The sequence below is a fragment of the Delphinus delphis genome, chromosome X, assembly GCF_949987515.2.
Source record: "Delphinus delphis chromosome X, mDelDel1.2, whole genome shotgun sequence".
Taxonomy (NCBI): Eukaryota; Metazoa; Chordata; class Mammalia; order Artiodactyla; family Delphinidae; genus Delphinus; species Delphinus delphis.
Window position 1 is genome coordinate 23,613,335 of NC_082704.1, and position 14,933 is coordinate 23,628,267.

Genomic DNA, 14,933 nt, shown 5'->3' on the forward strand with positions numbered 1-14,933 from the left:
AGGGCTGGCTATGAAGTTAGGATTGTAGGAAACTAATGACCATCCCCCATCACCAGTACTGCAATTCCAAAAGCAAGGCTTCCTTCTTTTGGCCCGAGGGTTTCTGTACTTGACTAAAACACAGAGATATCTTGAGTGAGGTTGTGCATCGGCCATTTCTACCTCTGTATAATGTAAATATGTTTCCCAGCTCCTTTCCTGGGAACAGGTTCTGATTCTGATAGAGGAGGACCAAAATTAGCACATTGGAGAAGTGAGTGGGTTGGCCCCAAGGCACAGACAAGACATGACAGGGCAGCTAAGTATCTTCATTCTACGTCTCAGTGGTCACTCCTGTCCTGTGACCCTCATAAGCGCATAATAATAATGGCTAACACTTACAGAATGCTAAGTAGGTGCCAGGAACTGTTCTAGGTGCCTTTCATGGGTGTAGTCTACACAACAATCTTTAAGGGTAAAGAAACAGGCAGGGAACCCAGAACCCATTCTTGCTAGCCATGGTATGGCCCAGGGAGTATACCATAGGAGTCACTGGTCTGATTAGCATTTGTGGACTATTCCCATTTAATGCAGTGACTTGCTAATAAATAGAAGGAACAGACAGAACTGGCTGGATCGTCTGGGTGGGTGAATACCCGAGGAATGTAGAAAGGTACATAAACGCTTTCGGTTCTGTTGGGTAAAGCCTTAAAGAAAGCACTGTGACTCTGTGGGCACAGTAGGATGAGCCTGTCTTCTTACATCTTAACCACTTATCTGCAGAGCAGCTCTTTTAGCCATAGGCAATTGCTCAGTCATATTCAGCATTTGATTTTAGCTTACGTCATTATGCCATTCCTCTTTATTCCTGTGAGACAGGATGCAAAGTATATTACTACCATTATGTTGATAAAAGAATTGAGACAGAGTAGAAAAGACTTAATACGATAAATCTGTGGCTAGCCTTTAGGGTTCTGGAATCCCACATTTTAAGTAGAATTACAGATTAGAAAACTCACCAACTCAAGAAAATATGGGGCCAATCCATTTTTTTGGAAGCTGAAACCTCAGACTTAAGAACTTTAAAGACCTTTCCAGCTTGACATATCTAAGATTTTTTTTTATGCTACTATCCAGCACTGTTCTAGGTGGATCAAAGTGGTGGGATAAAAGCATCACTTAGGGCTTCCCTGGTGGCGCAGTGGTTGAGAGTCCGCCTGCCGATGCAGGGGACACAGGTTCGTGCCCTGGTCCGGGAAGATCCCACATGCCGCAGAGTGGCTGGGCCCGTGAGCCATGGCCGCTGAGCCTGCGCGTCCGGAGCCTGTGCTCCGCAACGGGAGAGGCCACAACAGTGAGAGGCCCGAGTACCGCAAAAAAAACAAAAACAAAAACAAAACAAAACAAAACAAAACAAAAACAAACAAACAACAAAAGCAACACTTAGGTAAGCCTTAGTCCCTCCTCTTGAAAGTTACCACCTTATTGATGAAACATAACACATTTATATTACGGGAAAAAGTCAAAAGATGGAAGACGGGGTAGTTTTGATAAATAATATTGCACTGCTTCCTGCCACACTGTACCAAATAGAAACCAGTTATTCTTTCTTCAGTATTTTCAGGAGGAATACACCACCGCCAAGAGCTTCCCAAGAGAGAAAGAGACCTGACTAATCTTTAGAAGCCTTTTCTCAGCCTCTCAGGGGTATAAAATGCTTCTGTGTAATAATTCTATAGTTTGCTTGTTGGACCTTGGAAATTTCATAGCTGATGCAATTCTTTTTAATTTCAAGCAACAAAAATTTTAAGCAATGTAAAGCCTCATGTCAAATCTCTTTTGCAAAAATTACCAGGTTTACGATGTTTATTGTTGATTATCTTTGTTCCTGATTTGTGTCTGTCAGTAATTATGGTTTCAGGAACAGGGCTGGTCATTGTAAGATTAGCAAAGTTTGTTTTGGGGGCCTTGACACCACCCTTTTTCTCCCTGAATTCAGGGTCCCACTCTTCTGTGTCCTCCCGTGCCCACTTCTATTTCTCTACACAACCATTTTGTATCATATTCCTGCTAGTTCCTCCTGTCTTTCGGGAATTTGTAATTGAGGGACATCTTTAAAGATCCCTTTCCCTGGAGGTACCTCCTTTTATGCCCATGTCCAGCCAAACCTAAGTAGGATAGAAGCAAGAAGGAAAAGTCTGTTTATGGAAAGCCTACGGAAATGCCCTTTGGATTATAGGTGAGTGGCTAGCTTCGTCTGGTACAGATAACTGAGAACTGACTGCACCTGCTCTCGCATCACTTTTCACCCTTGTCACATTGCCTATGCAAACAATTTGAAATAATTTGCCTTATTTACTTTTTCACTGGGAGCTGTGGAAATTAATATCACGCTGCTCTAGTCTTTAGAGAACGCGTGTGGATCTCTAAATACCATTGGTTGGTATGAGATAGTGCAATATCTACACCCTAGCATTTGAGACTCCTCAAATGTTAATGGCTCTGCATTGGCTGAGATTCAGGGAGCATCTAGTTCACTGCAGATTTGTTCTTTAGCTAGAAACCCATAACTAAAGTTCCCAGCACTAAACTGTTTGTTCTGCTTCCAAGTTGGTTGGATCAGGAAGGTGATATTTTTGGTAAGGAGGCTGGGTCACAGAAGAACTCAAAATCAAGGTTAGCACAGTATATAGGAGGTGGTTGAGCATCTAATATAGGATCTGAGGACATAATCTACCCAAACCCATCTCCTTCAGTTCATCAAGCTCCCTGAAATCTCCCATTTTGTTTTTAGTTAAGGTCTGACATTCACTCATTCATTTGTTCAGTTTAAAAATGATAAGAATCCAGGTACTGTATTATACTCAGAGTGCTGGCAGAGATGAATAAGATGACAATCTTGTCTTTAAGAAGTTCATAGTCTTGTGAGGAAGAGAAAGACATAAACACATAAAAATACTCTAGTATAATCAGTGCTATACTAGAGGCATATACAGAATACTATAAGGACACAGGGCAGGCAGTGGTGGACACCTAGATCTAGGGAAGAGAATATCTGAACAGTTTTGAAGGATATGTCATTTACCAGATAGAGCGGGAGCACGTTTGTGTGTGTGTTGAGGGGGGGGGGTGGGAGAGTGGAGTGAGGGGGCTGAGTGCTGGAAAGTTGGAACAGTATGTGCAAAGGCATGGAGGCAACCCCTCCCCCCAAAAACCCAACAAAGGCATAGTACATGTTGCTTATTGAAAGTGGCATACTTCCATATGGCTAGAGCATAGAGAACTAGTGGGTAAGGGCTGGGAGGACATGAGGCTAGGAAAATGGGTCAGAGTTTAATTGGATTGTGAGATCCCTTCTGTGCCATGCTAAGAAACTAGGACATGGTCCTAGGAGTAACAGGGCACTGCTGAAAGCTTTTAGGCAGGGGAGTGCTGTGATGGGAAGATTGCTCTCTGGCAGTGGTGGAGGGCATAAAATCAAGGAGATCAATTAGGAGGATGGAGCAGGTGATGGTAGACTGAAGTTGAGTCAGTAGTAGTGGGAATGTAGAAGAGGGTCTTTGATGATGAGATGTGAGGGATGATGAAGATTCAAGGATAAGGTTTCTGCTTCAGGCAGCTGGGCAGTGCCATTCATTGAGCCTGGGAACATAGGTGGAGCAGAGGGTTTTCTGGGAAGATGAAAGTTCAGAGTTCGTCAGGTTGAGTTTGAGGTACTGGTGGAGCATCAAGGAAAAGGTTTTAGGGAAAAACTAGACATATGGATCTAGACTTGGGGAGAACCTCTGGAAAGCCCATGTAAAACTGTAACTGTCTTGCCTAGTGAAGCATTTTGAATCTTTAGAGAAACTGGATATATTCAACAAACAAAACTGCATTATCTATTATGCTAGAAATTCATATCATTTTTGGTAGGAAACAATGCACACATTTTACAGGAGCCTTGAGATCACGGATGAGATTGTCATTTTAAGAACGTGAAGGGTATTGGCTTCAAGATGTTGAATGGAGGGGAGGCACTGTTGAGAATCCCAGCAAACCTTGTTAGAGGTGAGTCATGGCAGTCCCTAACTTGGAGATCTGCCAGGAAGGGTTTTAAGATCTACTGGGATATGCTAATCTACCAATGAAGCATTGTCTCCTTTTCTCCTCTACCTAGCAGGGTCCTAGAAAGGTTAAGGGCTGAGCACTAAGGGATGAGCAATAAAAAGCAAGAGTGTGCTGAGAGGGTATCTGGCTAATTTCCAAAGCCAATGTGGGTGATTATTTGTGTCTCCATAACCCTCCCTAAGAGTGGTCATTTGAAAAAGAGTTCTGGCGTCATTATAAATGGAAGTGCTATAATAGCTCACAAAATTTTAGAACCTAAAAGAATCACTCTAGATTCTACTTACTTATTAACCTGTCTCTGCTCCCCTTCTAAACTGGGATCTTATTAAGAGCAGGCACTCTGTTTCATTCACTTCCATAATCCCAGTAACGTCTCTGACACAGAATCCCTGCACTCAGGAGCTGTTAGTTGAAGAACGATTGAGTCCGCGCCCTCATTTTACAGATGTGGGATCTGAGGACCAGAAAGGCTATATGACTTGCCCAGGATCACAAGGCTACTGAGTAGAAGTGCTGGGCATGGAACTGAGGATATGGTTTGATGATGCTTTTCTTCAACATCCTTAACTGAGCCAATCACCTCTCACAACCGGGTGTTCTTGATGTGTGGTTGGAGGCTCTGATCATATGAGAAGAGACAGAATGTTTCTGGAGAGCGTTCTGTTTCTCAGCATTCCTCCTCACTTCTTAGATACATAACAGACTCTTGAAATTACCTTTAAAAACTCTGGACATAAATGCCCGTACTCTGTGTGACCATGTGCCTATGGGAAGGCAAATGTGGCCCATTAAGTCTACTTTGCAAAGTGTGTCAACCTCAGTTTAGAGAAATCTCCGAACATCTCTTTCCCTTAATAACTCATTATGGGTCTGTCATCCATGAATTCATCTAAGCCTTTATTTAGGGGGAGAGGGAAGCTATTTATATTTTCAGTCTAATCCACCACTTGGTGTAATGAGTTCCATATGTTTCCTCCATTTTCTACCTGCTGTGAGAAGTAAGGCTTCCTTTATCTGTCCTAAACTCACCTCTATGGGCTATATGCTGCTAAGACACACACACACACACACACACACACACACACACACACACACACACACACAGACACGTGATTTAGGAGGGAAAATGACCCCACTATTAATTGTTATCTCTGTTTACAAACATATTAAAAATTCAAATGAAAGGAAGCTGAAATAATGCAATTCAAAGTGAACACAGTGGCAGCTAATTACCCCAAGGAGAAGGACGTAAATCCTTGACAAAACGGAGGCCCGTTGATTCAGGAATCGGGGAAATAAATGAGAAGCCTGCTATGGAATCGGTGCCTGGCCAAGCACTGCCTGCCTGCGGTGAAGTTGAAGCACCCTCTAAAAGTTCAGTGTGGCCCAGGAACACAACCTGTCAGCCTCCTCGCCTGACGTGATCTTAATTAGCCTCTGTTCTACTGCCGAGAGAGCCCGCTGAGGCAGTTAGCACAGAGAATTAATCAGATCGTTTGTGGAGTCGACAAAGCAGGACAGCAGTTGACACTGGCAACTTATTGATTGGAAAGGATTCAGGGAGACTGGGAGTGCTGTAGTCTTTATTTGTGCCCCTCTTTTCCCCCTGAATGAGGGTGTTCCACAGAGACTGTTGGGGGGAGGAGGGGGGAAGGAGTGAGCTGTGCTCCACCTTAACCGCTGCCCCACCCCCACCCCCGCCCCGGCCAATCATATTCTGTCTTCCTAGCTTCTGTAAACTTTACTGCTAAGGCATCACATGTAGCCGTGCTGATGCCAAACAATGTGTTTGACTGCAAGAGAGAGGGCGAGGGCACTGTTGATTTTGTTGCAAATTGCACTTTTGCTACAGGATTAGTTGGGAAAATGGAATTTTGCCAGTATTTCCCTCCCTCCTTTTGTTTACTGCCTATTTTCAACAGCTCTGTAATTGCTTTCCATTTAGTAAAAGGAACGTTGTTCCCTTTTTGGTTTTTCTTTTAATTGTGTTTCTTGCCCTAAGCTCTGACTTTTGGGAACATTGATGGGAATGCCATGTTGTTTTGGTTCTAGATAACCACTTGGCCTTAGCCACCAAAGCAAGGTCATTGCTAGGGAAGGCAGTTGGGTGGTGGGCTCAGAAAAATGTTTAACTGCTTCCATGGAGCCTTCCCTGATGGGTCCATCTTGCTTATTGTGAACTCTTTCTTATTTGGACTCTCACAGTACTTCAAATCTGTACATAAGTCTTATCCCGTCTCTCTGACCATAATGTAAGTTCTTCAAGGCTAAAGACTCCACCTTCTACTTAACATAACTCTTAACACCAATTTAGGCACAGTAAGAGACACTCAATAAATGCTACATTGGTTCATTACAACCCCTTGAGGAATTCTTGCAACGGTTTGTCCTTTGACCCTGCTGCCACCTTGGCACTATTGATATTTTGGTCTGAATAATTCTTTGGGGGTGGGGTGCCATCCTGTGCACTGTAGGATGTTTAGCAGCATTCCTGTCCTCTACCCACTACGAAAAATGTCTCTAGACATTGCCAAATGTCCCCTGCAGGGGGGAAATCACCCTCCCTCCGCATGGAGGACCACTGTTAAAATAATAAGAGGTAACATTTATTGAGCATGTTACCGTGTTCAGCTTGGTGCAAAAGACATTACATGCATTCTTTTGTTTCACTTCCACAGCAAACCTGCCCTGGCTTTAATTGTTGTCTCAGGGGCCTCCAGGAGACAAACCTCAAAGTCACAGTTGTAGATCTACATCACAGTCTGTCTCTTCCCCAGGGAACATTTAGAAGAGCCTTCTCAAAGACCGAGCTCAGGCTCCACCGTGGATTTATGGGACACGTCAGTTACTCCTTGATGGTGTAACAATCACCCATTCATTGAAAACTAGATATTCAGCTTAGTGAGTGAGGGTTAATTCCTCAAAGAGCTTGATGAAAAGCAACGGAAGGTCAGGGCAAAAGCAACCCTGCCAGCTGTCACCTCCTTTTTGCAGAGATGTGAATACCATTACAAACAGCTACTGCATGGTAGGGGGGCTAGAGATCTATTTCTTTCACTCATACAGTGGCATTTTAGCTCACGAAGCAGAATTACTAGCTAGCCCACTGAAGTGTCATTCCTAGCCTAAATCCTGACCAGCTGCCTTGCAAACAATGCAATCAGTCACAAGAGGGACAGGGCAAAAGAAGGCGGATAAACCCATGCAAATTTGTCCTTCTACGGAGGAGGGGACTACTTAAAGCAACAGCTCTGAATATGAAGGACAACCCAAGAGAAAGAAATTGACATTTTAGCTTAGTGTGCCTCTGGAGAGGGATGTATCTCTGGCTGTAAAGTCAATTCAACCTCAAATTCACTGCCACCAAGGAGTTAACGATACATTAAAATTAGTCATGTCATTTGATGGAGAAATATTCTACTTATGGAAAATACCTTTATAGGACAGCTGCCTTTCCGAGTCTGAGCTAGAAATATTACAGTAAACAGGATCTAATCACAGCAAAGCCTTTTTTCAGCTTTGCATGACAGCTGTAAAATATGACAGTATTTATTAATAGTCGCTTCAGTCTAATCTGCAGCATTGGGGAGATACAATGGAATATGTTAAGTTGAGAGAACAATTTCCACAGTAACTAATATTCAGCTTTTGAAAGGGTAGTTTAATGTCTAGTGATTTTTTTCCCCAACTGATGGTCCAACCCCAGGAACAAGCTACTAAGCTAATAACCTTTGTGGAGAGGAAGTGTTTAAATGATAATTTATTTCAAGAGCTGACAACAAGTTTCTCGGCAGTTTCTCTTGTTATGCCCCAAAACAGTCAAGGATGTGCAAATCGAAATATTAAAAAATATGACAGATTTAGTATTTTCATTTTCAATGAAATTCTCATTACAGACAGATGTACAGTCTTTTATGCATAATGCGGTCCAAACAGTCATTCATTATTATTATTGTGCAGGCTCTCGAGATGCTCTCATAGTTGAAGCATCATCAGTAGATTAGACAGGCCGCAGAAACTACCAGATGTCTCAGGTACTGTCAACCCTGATTATTGCTGCTCAAACAGGGGAATTTAGTATCTGTCTCTCACCAGAGAATGTACTCTCTGGGTCTTCCTAATTCATTCAGATGTAAAAAGTAGCTTGAATTTCAATAAAAATTCTTTTGGCTTCGTTTTTCCCAAAAGGCAACTGGACATGACTAGAATAGTAGCCATCTGTTACCTTCTCAATCCTTTAATCAGTTCTTAAAGTGGAGGAGAAAAAAAAATCCGTGATAATCCGTCTTTTTTTTTTTTTTAACCATTACCTGCTACTTTCTTTAAACTTCCTGCCAAGTAGCTATGGTAGAACCTATCATCAGTCTCTCCTTGCTTTCTTCTTCTCCAACCAAAAACAGTCCCGTAGTGATGACGACCTGCAGGTTTAGATTTTTCTGGGCTCTGGAAGTGGCTTTGCCCCAGAGAGGAATCTACGAGTTCAGATTCACCTTAGAGTCAGGTCCACAGCACAGCATTCCACGAGTGCGCACTATGGGCAAACCCACCTGTCTGGCTGCATTTACTCCTTTTGCTCCCCATCTACCCCTTAACCTCGATTTTTTCTTACCTGCTGCCTATCTGGATCCCTGGGACTCTGGGACCAAAGGCTCTTGTGTTCTTTTGTGGACACCAGGCTTTCAGAAAGAAATGGACAACTGGAGTGCATCCACAGGAAGGTAACTGGGACAGGCAGGGTCTAGGTAACAGGTCCTTTGAAGAATGGCTGAAGGGAAGAGCTAATCGCAGTTTCAATGTTAAAAGTGTGGGAGGCAATATGGCAGCCCAGTGAACAGCACACACAGACTGCGGAGTGTGGCAGGCCTTGGTTGAACTCCTGGCTTTCATTGCTTTGGCACACTAAGCTCTGTGGTCCCTAGGAGCCATCATTGAATCTTTTTGTGCCTTGGTTTCCTTCTGTTGTAAAGATACGGGGATGCCGTGACAATTAAATGTGGTAATTCATAAACTCAGGGTCTAGTACATAATAAATGCTTTAAAATGCAGCTGCTCTTATCAAACTAAGATAATAAAATGACAATAATAGGGGTTTGTTGGTTTGTACCACCGATTGGTACTGGGATGTGTGCCTGTCCATGCATGTGCGCATGCGTGCCTGTGTCTGTGCGTGTGTAGAAAGGGAGAGAGAGGGTGAAGCACGGAGGAAGGGAGAGAGACAGGCAGAGAGAGAGAGAGAGATGCAGAGAGCGAATCTGTGCCTTATTTGGGAAAGTAGAACTGGATGGAAGGGATGAAGCCAGGTTATGTAAGTAGGTGGTAAACGACAGCATGCAGGAAGGTGCGAGGGACTGAAGCCCTGCTTGCCTCTCAGTAGAGTTTAAATCCAGCCAATCTGAAAACATTCCCGGTCCTCTGAGGAAAGGCCCTTTCTCCTTGTCTTGGAGAATTTCTTTACCTCTTAAGACCTTCAGGATATTTTAACATTCTCCCGTCTTCCCGGCTCTCTGGCAACACTTGAATCATTTCACGAGGTGCCTGCTCTCATGAATGCAAGTTTCGTTGGTGGATGGGGCAACAGTTGCGTTAAAAATTAATTTTTCCAGGCCCCTGAGATAAATCACTGCTTCAGCAACAGGATTGTCAGCTCCTCAAAGGCAGGACCCAAATTCTGTTTGAACACTGCCAGTGGCCTAGCACAAGCCAGCCCTAGGAAACGCCCAATAATTGCTTGTTGACTGACCGACTACTTGTTGTCACTGCCCACGTTCCTGACACACCCTTCTAGAGCAAACAGAAAGGTCTGTTAGAAGGCAGGTGACTTCCTGAGAGTTACCTGGGAACTGAGTAGGGAGTTTCAGGTTGAGAATAGGAAACAGCAGGAGTTTATTGAACACTGACAAGAAGGTAGGGACTAGTTGCCTCAAAGGGCACTTAGAGCTATTATCTCATTATCTAAGCTGAGAGCCACAGGCTGGGCCGGATTCTTTCATCTCTGTGGGCTGTGCCCATTGAAGCCGAGGAGAGTTGTCAGGTGCACGAGAGAGTCTGGCTGCAGTTCTCAAGCAAGCTGCTGCTCTGGGGGAAATGTTAGCACCACAGAGAGCTAGGTCACTTGCACCCAAAAGATAGGTCTAATAGCAAAGTGGAAGAGTTTTTATGGAGGTGTAGAGGCAGGTTAGGACAGAGATGTCAAGCCAGGGAGGGCAGGCATAGACAAGTAAAAAAAGGGGGTCGATAAAGAGAAGAGGGTACAAAGGGGGCAGATATCACACTTAGTAAACCTCATGACTTTCCCAAGAGCTCACTTTTGATGTATATAGCACCAAGAGCATAAATTTCAGCTTTGTATTAACAAACCAGGGTGGTGATTTTAGTAACTAAGCAAAGTGATGACCTGCAAACACAGAATCAGACCTTGCTCAGCAGACAGAAATCAAAGCGAAACTAACAAAGCCTTGAAATCCACTCAGTGTTTCATAATTTCAGAGATAAAATTACCCTGATTGTGCTGTAAATCTTTTAAATGACCTCAAGTGTTTAACCCATTTCTCAGCTCCTCACTCATCCCTGCCCTTATGCGGTGGAGTCACATCATTTGTATATTTAGCTTATTTGAATGTAATTATAGGTGCTCCCTTCTGTCTCTGTCTTTCATTTCTCTCTTATGTAATCTAAAAACTTCTAAAATTACACTTTGCAGTTGTAATTTCTCCCCATAATGTTTATTACTGAAGCAAGAGATGATCATTGTAGAAAAAGAGAAAATGCAGAATAGATACATTATTGAATATTTTAAAGAACCATACCACATAGTTTGAGTTATAAATTGGGTTTTCTCTTTCCTTCTTTCCTCCCTCCCTCCCTCCCTCTCTCTTTCTTTCTTTCTTTTCTTTCTTTCTTTCTTTCTTCTTTCCTTCTTCCCTCCCTTCCTCCCTCCCTCCCTCCTTTTCCCCTTTCCCTTCCTTTCCTTTCCTTTCCTTTGTTTCCTTCCTTCCTTCCTTCTTCCCTCCCTCCCTCCCTCCCTCCCTCCTTCCTTCCCTCCCTCCCTCCCTCCCTTCTTCCTTCCCTCCCTCCCTCCCTCCCTTCTTCCTTCCCTCCCTCCCTCCCTCCTTCCTTCCTTCCCTCCCTCCCTCCTTCCTTCCTTCCATCTAATCCTCCCTCCCTCCCTTCTTGGTTTTTCTGTCTCTTTCTTTCAGTCCAACATTTAAAAAGAAAGACGTGGGCTTATTCTGGATGAGTCACTAATGGAATTGGGAAAACACTAAGTATGGACTCAGGCCTGTGCTAGAAACCAGAGGAGGCACAAAGTCTAAACCTAGGGGCTAAGCAGTTGTTGACTATCATAATGGAGAGAAGCTCCTGGGAAGGTAGATAGCAGACCCAGTGAGATAACAACAGAAAGCAGGTAAGTGCCAAGTGAATGATATGGACAAAAGCGTTCTGTGGGCATTCAGAGGTGGGCAAGGTCTCTGCTCCTTAAGACTGCTTCACCTCCTGCCCTCAGTCACCGCAGTAAATAGCGTCGCCACCTTACCCAGTCTCTCAAGCCAAAAGCTTAGTAGTCACCCACGAATCCTTTCTTTCCCTCACGTGCCACAGTCAATCTGTCACCAAGTTCTGTTGATTCTGTGTCCAAAATACACTTCAACTCTGTCTACTTTTCTCCATCTTCAGTCTAGTCTAAGCTGCCATCATTTCTCGCCTGGATGACCACAATGGCCTTTTAATTCATTTCCTTTCCTTCACTCTTGCACCACACTCCATTCTCTACGGAAACTTAAACGAGATCATGTGACTCCCCTGCTCAGAATCCTCCCATGACTTCACATTGCAGTTAGAATAAAATTCATATTCCTTATGTTGGCTCCTGTCTGTACTCCATGGCTACGATCTGGCTTCTGTTTACCGTTATAGTCTCATCTTAGGCCACTCTCAACCTCCTCACTACCCTTTAGCCACGCTTGTCTTCTTTCAGTTCCTCAAACATACCAAGCTCTTCCCTGCCACAGGGCCTTTGCACTTGCTATTTCCACTGCTTGAAAACTCTTTCTCTATATTCTTCAAATGGCTGTCTCCTTCTGCTTCTTTAGTTCTCAGCTTAAATGCCCCTTCTCAATGAGGTTGTCACTGAGAATCCTTTTAAAATTAGGTCCTATCCATTAGTATCTGTCTCTTCGTTTCTTTCATAGCACCTTACCTAAATATATAATTATTTTATTTGTTGGCTTACTTATTTTTTTTCTATCTCCCTTATTAGAATGTAAGCTTTATAACTGCAGGAGACATGTCTATCTTGTTCCTCATTTTAACCCTGCCATGGATTGAATGAATGAATGAATCATTGTGCACTGGAGTGGTCAGGGAAAGCTACCTTGGAGAGGTAGAGGTTGAAGTGGGTTTTGAAAAATGGAAGGATAGGCAGGAAGGATTTTCATAATCAAGATGGAAAGAATTCCAGGTAGTAGAAGTGCAGTTGCTGAGGCAAGTATGGTTCTGGCACATTTGGGCAACAGTGGAAAATGGGAGCTGCCTGCAGTGGAAAGTTCTCATTAGTAACATAATGTTAAGACAACAGGTTCGTTGGTTGGTTGATGGATAATTATGTCGAGTCTTAAGAAATAGACTACTTTTACTTTTCAATGTGGGCAATAGAAACCACTGAAACTTTTGGAAGAGGGTCATAATATGCAGTGTTTTAAGAAGGCTTTCCAAGGAGGAAATTAGTATAAAACTTTATGGAAAGTACTTCTTAAGCAGAGCAGATTAATCCCACCAGCTAAATGGCTATAGAGGAAAAAATATGAACACACACAAGTCAGAAAGGTTTCTTTTGGCTCTAAGACCGTAGAATTGAACAAACTATTTAGTGAGATGATTTGAGAAAAAAATGCAGATTAAGAAACAGACAGAGATGGACTTTTGCTTCCTTTCCTCTAATAGAGAGCTAATGGGCAAAGGAGGGTCATGGGAGATGAGAAGAGAATACATTAACTTGTGTCTCCTGCTTTTCAATAAATGAGAGGCTATAGCATTAGCAGAACTGATATTTAGTTTTAAAAAGTTACAGGAGAGAAGCTGTCTAATTTACAAACTTCAGTTCTGAAAATTAGATTTTTATGCACCAGACTACACTGTATATAGTACATGGAAATAGGCTAATTCATCCTCAGTGTTTGAAAGAAATGAAATGCATTAAAATTTAGCAAACTGTGAATTAGAACATTCAAACTATTTTGGTACTCTAGTCAGGCAAAGATCTGTGGGAACACACAGCACTCCTTCCCGATCCTGCCCTTTGTTCATGTTCCTTTCCTCTTCCCCAAAGTCCATTTCCTTCTTCTCTTCCAATCCACAGCTTATACATCCTTTAAGGCCTGGCTCCTCTAGCCAGCCTTCAAAAACTCTAGTGCTACCTTTTCACAATTCTCATAGCAATCAGAATCTGTAGTGTAGCACTCAATTTGGTACTGAGTTTGATACTTTGCTCTAAAAGTTGTTCATGAATTGTTTCATGAATGTCCTTTTCTGTCTACCCCTACTGGAACAGTATTATATAAGCATGTATCACGAGATTTGAATAAACCATTGAGGATTGATAACAGCTTGTAGATTGGTTGACTAATTAACTGATAAGATGTAAGTTAGGATTAGTAATAAGATACAAAGTGTCCTATGTCTAGTATAATATTAAAAAAATCATAGATATTACATTAAGAAGGGACATAGCTTTGGTGAGGAGATCAAGGCCAAGAGAGATTGAATGAGTTGGTCAAGGTCAGAGAGCTAGTTAGTGGCAGAGCATGGACTAGAACTCTGCTCTCCTGCTGCAGGTTCATGAAATTTGATAATATTCTGGAGGTAGGTACCATAAGCAAATACAGGCCTTAGTGTTTCCTGACAGGGTTTGATGATGAATCAAAATGAGAGCGAAGTGAAGAGTTCTCTGGATTCCTAAAAACAAAATGGCCCTTCAAGTTAAGTTACCTATAAGCATGTCATTTCCAGGGACCCCTCAGGCAGATAGGACTTCCATTTGCTCCTTCTTTCTCTGAGTCAGGAAGTCCTGAGTCAGAGAGAGCCATTCCCTGTGTATAACCTGGATTACACGCAAACAAGTGATAAAGTAACGTCATCTTTTGGAATCTCACGGTGATAGGATCCCTTGGTTCTACTGAGGAAGCCCTCAAAGATAACTGGGTTTTAGAGGAGTCTGTTTAGCTGCATTATGATGTGTATACCTAACTCTATACTATTTAAGATCAGACCCCTAATTTTTGAGACTGTTTCAATATAATTGTCCTCAATAGATTCAATATAATATGTCTTACTATTAGAAAAACTATCCACCCCCAAAACCCGGGTTAGCCAGTCTCCATTCATTATTTCCATCAGATAATTGTTGAAGCCCCATAATCTGGACACCTAATGTGATCTGGAAGCCAGAGACATTGCCACCAGTCCCAGCTCTGTGGTTAAACTACTGTGTGAAAAAGCACTTTTCCTCTTTGGGCTTCAGTTTTCTCATCTATGAGATGAGGATAATTATAGTCTCTGGCAGGATTAATTCTCCAAAACCTTTCCAGCTTAGGCCTCTCTCTATTTTAGACTAAGCTGCTTTTAATTTGTGTACGTAAACCACATAAGTTATTTGGGGGAGGGGGAAGGGTTCTTTTTCAACAACAGTGGTTCAACCAGGAGGATAATCCGAAACCCCTTTTCAAAGTTGGGGGTGGGAGGACATGTACAATTTGAAAAACTAGATTCTAAAGTGGCTATTGTTTTGATTCTTTTTTGGCCTCACTCTTAAATTCATTTTGAATATTAATTACAATTTTAAAAGAATA

At 42.6% G+C, this 14,933-nt stretch overlaps 1 protein-coding gene and 1 long non-coding RNA gene across 5 annotated transcripts in view; one reads left to right on the forward strand and one right to left on the reverse strand.

Annotated features, from left to right (window-relative positions):
* Positions 1-14,933, forward strand: part of LOC132418504 (uncharacterized) — a 330,667-nt gene that overhangs the window by 207,334 nt on the left and 108,400 nt on the right. The window lies entirely within an intron of this gene.
* The window catches only part of GRIA3 (glutamate ionotropic receptor AMPA type subunit 3), a 288,864-nt gene that overhangs the window by 198,535 nt on the left and 75,396 nt on the right, over positions 1-14,933 (reverse strand). The window lies entirely within an intron of this gene.